The sequence below is a fragment of the Arachis duranensis genome, chromosome 7 (assembly GCF_000817695.3).
Source record: "Arachis duranensis cultivar V14167 chromosome 7, aradu.V14167.gnm2.J7QH, whole genome shotgun sequence".
NCBI classification, from domain to species: domain Eukaryota; kingdom Viridiplantae; phylum Streptophyta; class Magnoliopsida; order Fabales; family Fabaceae; genus Arachis; species Arachis duranensis.
Window position 1 is genome coordinate 21,843,268 of NC_029778.3, and position 8,829 is coordinate 21,852,096.

The 8,829-nt window shown below is 35.2% G+C and overlaps 1 pseudogene; it reads left to right on the plus strand.

The window, feature by feature from the left end:
- Nucleotides 1–3,219: 3,219 nt before the first annotated feature.
- On the plus strand, nucleotides 3,220–8,829 carry LOC107458215 (zinc finger BED domain-containing protein RICESLEEPER 2-like; annotated as a pseudogene).

The window sequence follows — 8,829 nt, forward strand, 5'->3', positions numbered from 1 at the left end:
AAGCAGTTATAAACAACCACACACATATATACATCAAATCTCCCAGACCCTTACCTATATAAGAAGTCCCTAAGTTGACACCCAAACTAGCCTAGACGCTATAGTCACCTAATCCTTCTAGACTACAAAAGCGAGGAAACTATATTCTAGGTCTCCAAAATTTGGGTCAAGCTAGATGTTATCAATATCCAGAATATCATCTACTACTCCTCTATACGAGCACCCGTCATCATTGGGCAACCCACTGGTACTCCATCATGTAGCCACATTGGAGGAAACTTGTACGGATGATCCAAACTAAAGTCGGGGTGTAAAAAGCGACCAATATCACAATATAGACAAACAGAAACGAGGCTCACCCTAAATTCAGAAGACTACCCAGTTCATGGAAAAGAACTCCCATCTCCATCTGTGGGAAAACGATTGGGGTAAAAACTTGGGGGTTCTTAGTAAGGTCGGGGTGGTTAGTTAAGTTCATTAATCTTTTGTTATTACCAGACAATAGAGCATAGCAGAAAATACAAGAGAATAACACACAAAGAGTATAGAAAACAGAATACAAACAAAGAAGCATACATTTATACAAAAGCATAACAGAGAAAGATGCATAACCAAGTATGATTCATGTCTATCCTATGCAGGCCATAACTCATGTGTCGGTTGATTATCCGCAACCCGATATTACCTAGGAACAAGTCATAGATATGGCTTTCCTGTTGCATCAGTTGCATACCAGTCTTATGGCTGAAGCCATATCAGTTGACTTTAAGTCTAATGGCCAGAGCCACGTCAGTTGACTTGAATATGGATACCCCTAGAAAACATTTCTCAGTTGTAGGCGTCCCCACTTATATTTTAATTTTTTTGTAAACTTTTTTTAGTTTCTTTCTCTATTTTACTTTCTTAGCCACTCCTTTTAGTTACCAGTTCTCAATTTCTAATTCTGGTTATTATATGGCTTTGTCCTTTCTTTGATCTCTTTTAATATCTTAAATTAATCTTTACCTTCTTCTTTTATCTCATCTTAGGTCTGTTATGAAGAAAATTATGAGATTTTGAACTTTAAATTGTCTTCCTAAGAATTCTAAAAATTATTATTTTGTCCCTTAGTTCCTAGATGAAATTACCATTTTGCCCTTTGATTATTATAGTATTATTAATATTTTAATATTACCATTAATATAATAATATTTCAATATTATATCATTAAAACCTTTATTTAATTATATTTTAATCCTAAACTTTTCATAATTGTACTTTGACCCCAAACTTTTATATATTTATATTTTAATCTCAAAACTTTTAATAATTATATTTTTGTCCCAATATTCTTACATAATTACCAAAATATCCCTACATATTTTTATCATGACCAAAATACCCCTCTATTTTTTATAAAATTCTCATTTTATCCTTGAATTTTTTTAAATACCTAAAATATCCCTAAATTTGTGAAATTACTTTTTTATCCTTGATCTTTTAATTAATTACTTTCATATCCTTAAAATAATTTCAACTGTTGGTTTCTTGCTCACCAAGAAAACCAAATAGGCACCATGTTTGTTTCATGGTTTTCACTTGATTTTTAACCTATTTTCAAGCTTTTCGGTAACTGATTTTTATCAATTTCTTAGTGCAACCTTACAGCCACCAAACCACATGAAATTCAACAAGATTCAAGCTTAGAAACATCCACATTTAAGACAAAAATAGTTCAGTTTTCATGCTCCTCCATGAAACCAAATTGTCAAGCTTATAAATCACCAAAGTTTTACCAAAAACCAAACATATAAATATTCAATTTCAAGCATCAAACATCAGTCCAGTAATCATGCAATAAGAACACAATTAACTATTAGTAAATTACCCAAACCTTACCTCTTAATTCAGCCACCAAAAATCAGTTTTCTTAAGTGATTCCTAGCTCACTTTTTCACCTAGTTTTCAATCAAAACAAACTTTTAAACCATAGAACTCATGAATGCTGAACGTTCACATTGAATTTAGAAAGGATTTTCTCACCTTTCTCAAGCTGAAAATCACTTTTCTTGATGTACAAGGTTCCTAGATAAGATATTTTATGAAAAACATAAAAAATAACTAGTTTGGCCATATTCCTTCATGGCCAAAAATTTCAAGAGGGAGGAATAACCACAAAATCTCAACTTAGGAAAATTGGTATGGATGTGTAGGAGATGAAGAGAAGAACACTTTAATCAATTTGAATTTTCAGTGAGAATTTTAGGAAGCAATAGATCTAAGCTTGAAGTTTATGCTTTCATGGTGTTTCTCTCAAGTTTTCTAGCTGAAGGAAGGATGGAGATGCTGCTGGAAACTTATCAAAAGAGGCTGTGTGGTATAAGGTGCTTAGTCACCAAAATTGGTTGTAAAATTATCTCAAAATGAAAAATTGCTAAAGTTAGATGTATTAGAAGATAAGTAATAACACATCTAGAGATAAACATATGAGCTATTAGTATAAATAATACTAGTAACATGATCATCTTGAAGATAAAAGATTTGTTGAGTTTGAAAAACAAATATTTGATTAAAATCATGAACAAACATTATTAAAGGATTATTAATTGTTTATATAATTATGATTGTGCTTGTGTGAAAGAAAATAATTTTATAAACATGGCCCATGGAACAAATCATCAAGCCCACACTAACACAAATCTTGGTTTCCTACAAGCAAACCAAATCTTATGATAGGCCTCTGAACAAAATAAAAATAAAGATGGTCCAAAATCCTTCCAAGCCCTATTCAATTACCGATTCCCACACTCTAAGAAGCTTGGACCCCAAGTTCAATTCACTTTAATCTCACTTAGCTTCTACTGAAAGCCAAACACTTTCTTCTCTCTCCTCTCTCTCTCTTTCGATCACATCATTCAAAGAAGAAGAAAGAAGAAAATGAAAATTGCAAAGCTAGGTTATGAAGAAAGGGTAAAAAGGTTGTTTTCAAATATAAGCAAAGAAGAAGGGCTACAACCAAGAAGCTATTCTCTCGTGGTCTGAGAATGTCAAAACGGTTATTTTCCCTTTCGTTCATCACCAAGGAATCGTGAAAAAAATTACCAAGCCTCAAACTCAAATCAATCTACCATGAAGATAGTAGAGTCAAACATGATCAAAAGCTCATCACTGCTCAGAAACAAAATTTGGGGACAAATTCAAGCTCAATCGGATGAGATCAATGGAGCTTGAAGAAAACAGATGAGAGAGAAGGTAAGTTGTAGGGGTGTAAGTTACTGAACCAGACCGAAAATTACCGCAGAATCGAACCAAATTTTACAACAACCGATTAGAAAACTGAAAAAATCGATTTTTTTGGTTTTTATTGAAGTAAACTGATCGGTTCAGTTCGGTTTTCGGTTGGCTCGGCAGAAATCGAACCAAACCGGACCGAACCGAAGAATGAGGGTTCAATGGTGTGTTTTTACTAAGTTGCCCTTTAACCTAGGTATAAAAGGGCAACTTCACACACAACCCTAGCTTTCTTCCTCTCTTTTACGTGAACGGCGAATCCAGAACCCTAGCTTTCTTCCTCTCTTCTTCTCTTCCACGGTTTCACACTTCCACCTCCAATTCCACCATGCTCGAGAGAAGGAGACCCTGAAGGAGAACCCTAGCTTCTCTTCCTCTCTTCTTCTCTTCAGTCATCGCCATCGCAGGGTCGCCGTTGCTGCCTCGCTGGGTCGCCGTCGCCGAGGAGCAATCCATTCACCGAGAAGCAGTCCTGTCATCGAGCAGCAGTCCAGTCACCAAGCAAGACTCCAGTGGTCGTCGCAATCCAACTCGAGCGCCGAGCAGCACTCCTGTCACCAAGCCATCTCCTACAAAAAGCAACTCCACAATGTCTTCTTCGGAGGTTAGAAATTCTGAACAATTGTTTTTAGAGATTCTGTTTAGTGATATTGTGCTTGATTTAACGTGAACAATTATTTTTACAAATTCTATTTGTGGTTATGATTTTTAGAAATTCTGTTTGTGCCTTTGTGGTTATGTTTTTTAGAAATTCTGTTTTTAGAAATTCTATTTGTATTGGTTGCATCAAGAACTCACAGGATAATGCATCGCTTTATTTTTTTATTTTAATTTTTTTCCTAGATGAAAAATAGAGACATTCATTGAATACATTGCTTGTGAAATAATATGAAGTTTGATGTTTAATTTTTGAAGTAGATTCTAAACCCATGTGATCTCTGCTTCACAAGCTGTCAAGCTTTAGAATTCAGCTTTAGTGGACTATGCATGAACTGGCTAAAAGTGGACTATGCATGAACTAGCTGGTTTTCGTTACTATTAAAATTCTCTGATCCAGTTGATAGTAATTTTAGGGATGAAATCATTGAGATAGGCATTGGACTAGCTTCACTCATTCCCAATTTTGATAGAAGGTCTATTATATATTTTGTTTGGGACAAACTGCACAGAATCAGTTCTATGAACTTCAATTCCAAGAAAATATGATAAAGAACTAAGATCCTTTAATGTGAAGATTTTGTGCAATGGCTGAATCATTAGAGTAATTTGTGTAGAGTAATTTTCTGTAATAATAATGTCATATACAAAATAAGGTATATATAAAATAGAATTGGCTAGATAATGCATCACTTTATTTTTTTATTTTAATTTTTTTTCTGGATGAAAAATAGAGACATTCATTGAATACATTGCTTGTGAAATAATAACTTGCCTTCTACTTGTTAGAATATGTTGTTTTTAAATCTAATGATGCTTGTTTTGGTGGACTATTAGAGCTGTTAATGAATTCAAATTCTGTTGATTATATGGCAGTTAGTGAGTATTAAATGATGCAAATAAACTAGCTAGTCGTACTATTATGAGCTGCTGTGGTTTTGTTTTGCATATATATGGCTGCATATAATTAAAAATGCTAATTTTTCATAAGCTGCTTATAAGCTGTTGTGGTTTTATTGCTGGAAACAAAACTTTTGGTGCTGTTCATGAATTAAAAATGCTAATTTTTCATTATTCTGTTTATATAAATGCAGCCAACAAACAATGAGGTGTCCAGTGAGCGAATGCCTGAAGTTAGGGGTGAAATTGTTGAGTCCGCAGTACGTTCTTCAACAGACAGCGGCGTGCTTACCAAACCCCCGCCCCATCCTAGATCAAAGAAGAGGAAGGTTCATTCAACTAATGTGGGTGCAACTCCAGGAGCAACTCCAACAAATTCATCTCCAAGCACTGTGGAAGCTGATGAAGAGGATAGCAAGGATGAAGCTAACGAAGGTAACAGAAAACCTTCTAGACCTAGATCTTGGACTTGGGAACACTTTACAAAGGATCCTAAGTCCAAGCCATCACATCTTAGGGCTAAATGTAATTGGTGTGGTGCATCATATGCATGTGACTCTCATAGAAATGGTACAACTAATATGCGTTATCATTTGTTGAACCAATGTAAAAATTTTTTTAAGGAGTCGGGTGACCCTAGTCAAACAATCCTTACCTTCCAACAAAAAAAAGAGGGTGAAGGGGTATTTACTGCAGTTACTTTTGATGCTGAAATGTGTAGAAAAGCCCTTGCCAAGATGATAATTGTTGATAAGCTACCATTCAAGTTTGTTGAAGGGGAGGGATTTAGATTCTATATGAGTATTGTGCAACCTAGATTTCCACTTCCGGGAAGGATTACTATTGCTAAGGACTGTTGGAATCTTTATATTAGTGAGAAGAATAGGTTGAAAACTGTGTTCAAGCAACCGAATCAATCTGTTTATTTAACTACTGATTGTTGGACTTCTGTGCAAAATCTAAATTATATGTGTCTCACTGCTCATTACATTGATCATGATTGGAAATTGCAAAAGAGGATAATCAATTTTTGTCTTATTAAAAACCACAAGGGAGAAACAATTGGTAGAAAAATTGAGAGATGTCTTTTGGGGTGGGGAATTGACATCGGGATTTTTGCTAGTAAAGAATTTTATAAAGTCGCATTGTAAGTATAGATTCTGAACCAACAGAAATCTCTTCATACAAACGTTTTGGTTGTCACAAGTAACAAATCCCTTTAAAATTGATAACCGAGGTATTTAAATCTCGAGTTGTCTTCTCAAAGAATTGCAGGGAAGTATGTTCTTATTATTGGTTATGCAAAGGTGTATTTTGGGGTTTTAAAAAGGGTTGAACAAGTAATATAAAATAACAAGTCGTCAAAATAATAACTAGTAAAGCTCTTGGCAAGGTATGAGAATTGGAGATCCTATCCCGGTTATCCTTATCAATTGTGATGAGAATTGGATTTTTCTCCCACTAGGTCAACTTCTAACTATGAAGGTAAGTCAAGTGGATGAATTAATTTTGATTCCTCAGGTCCTAGTCTTTCCTTGGAAAAGGCTAGAGTTATTGGAACTCGAATTAATTCTTGAAGAATTCCAATTTTCAGTCAACAATGAGTTTGATAGCTCAAGAGTTACCAATTAATCAACCAAAGCCAAAAGGGAAGAAAATCTACTCGAATGAAAATAAATTGGATAAAGCTAAAGCGTCCATAACATATAAGTCTGAAATACCTCAATTTATATTAAATAAAGAAAATCCTAACATGAATGGCTCATAAGCCAAATAGGCAACATATGTAATACAAGCATTAAATTATCTGAGAGTAAAAGAGAAAATAAATAAGAAAGGAACATTGAACCTGATATGAAGATGAAATAATCCTGAAATGAAAAGAAATCCTAATCCTAAAACCTAAGAGAGAGGAGAGAACCTCTCTCTCTAAAAAACTACATCTAAAACCTAAAATTGAATTATGAGCTTTTATGAATAGCATGTTGAGTCTCTGCATGTTCCCTGACTTTAATCTGTATTTCTGGGCCGAAAACTGGGTTGAAATACAACCCAGAATCTCTGCCAGCGACTTTTGTAATTCTGTAGGTCGCGCATGTCACGCGTCCGCGTCGTCCACGCGATCGCGTCACTCAGCTTTTTCGTATCACGCGTGCGCGTCGTCCACCCATTCACGTCGTTCGTGCAGCTTCCAATCCGCGCGGTCACGTCAGGCACGCGAACGCGTCACTCTGATTTCTTCCATTTCGCGCGGTCGCTGAGCCATGCGACCGCGTGACTTCTCGCTGGTCATCTCCTCAATTCCTTGTGTTCCTTCCATTTTTGCACGCTTCCTCTTTATTATCTAAGCCATTCCTGCCCTATGAAGCCTGAAACACTTAACACACAAATCAAGGCATCGAATGGTAATAGGAGAGGATTAAGATTAGCTAAATTAAGACCAAAGAAGCATATTTTCAATCATAGAACTAAACTAGGAAGGAATTGTAAAATCATGCAAATCCTATGAATAAGTGGGTGAAAAGCTTGATAAAACCACTCAATTAAATACAATATAAACCATAAAATAGTGGTTTATCAGGGATATCTAGAGTGTTCACAATTACTATTGATAACGCTAGTTCTAATGATACTGCAATATCTTACCTAAGAACTAGAATGGAGGATTGAAATTCACATCCTTTGAAAGGAGAGCATTTGCATGTTAGGTGTTGTGCACATATTCTTAATCTTGTTGTTAATGATGGATTGAAAGAGATGCATGAATCTATTAGCAAGATAAGAAATGCTATTAGATATGTGCGTGCTTCCCCTAGTCGTATGCATAGGTTCAAAAATTTCATTAAGGAAGCTAGGATACAAGACAAGTATACTTTTCAACTCGATGTTTCCACTAGATGGAACTTTACATACACCATGCTTGAAAGTGGTTTGAAGTTTCAAAAGGCGTTCAAGAGGCTAGGGGAGAGAGATACAGAATATGCTCTAATGCAAGGTGGTATTCCAAGGAATATTGATTGGGACAATGCAAAACACTTTATGGAATTCTTGAAAATTTTTCATGATGTTACAAAGAGTGTGTCTGGTGGTTTGCTTGTGACTTCTTCTCAATACTTTCATGAGTTTTGTAAGATTTTGCGTGTGTTCAAGGCTTCTTATGGTAGTCGAGATCCATTACTTGGGAGTATGGCTGAGAGGATGAAGCTTAAGTATGACAAGTACTGGGGTAACATTAAAAATATCAATATGATGATTTTTGTTGCTGTGATTCTTGATCCTAGATATAAGTTGAAGTTTGTAAACTTTAGCTTTGAAAAGCTATATGATAAGGATGATGCTGATTTTTTGGGTGCAAAAGTGAAAGAAATATTCTCCAAGATGTTTGAATGCTATATGAATGCAAATAATGGGGGAAGATCTTTTACTTCAACAATGGATGGTGCATCAGATGTGGGAGTACCTGATGGCGACATGGCTAGTGATTTTTTTAAGGAGGTGCATTTTTATGAGATCATCAACAAGAATGAGGTGGATTTGTATTTGATGGATGGTTTAGAGAAGCCTCGTGATCAAAATACTTTTGACATATTGAATTGGTGGAAGGTAAATTCTAGCAAGTATCCTATCTTATCCCAAATAGCTAGAGATGTCTTAGCAATGCCGGCCTCAACTGTTGCTTCAGAATCAGCTTTTAGCACTGGTGGAAGAGTGCTTAACAACTATAGGAGTTCTTTAACTCCAAAGACAGTTGAGGCATTGATATGCACACAAAATTGGCTTCGTGCTTCTCCAATGACAACTGATTTTGAGGAGCTTATTGAAGAGTTTGAGAAACTTAAATTAGGTAAGCAAAAAAGAAATTTGTAGTTCCTTTCATGGTTTATGTTTATAATCTATAATCTATATTATATTTATAATCTATATGGATTTTCTTATTTTATTTTTGTAGAAATTGCACCAACCGGAGAAGATGAGGATAAGTCTGGTGTGGATTCAGATTAA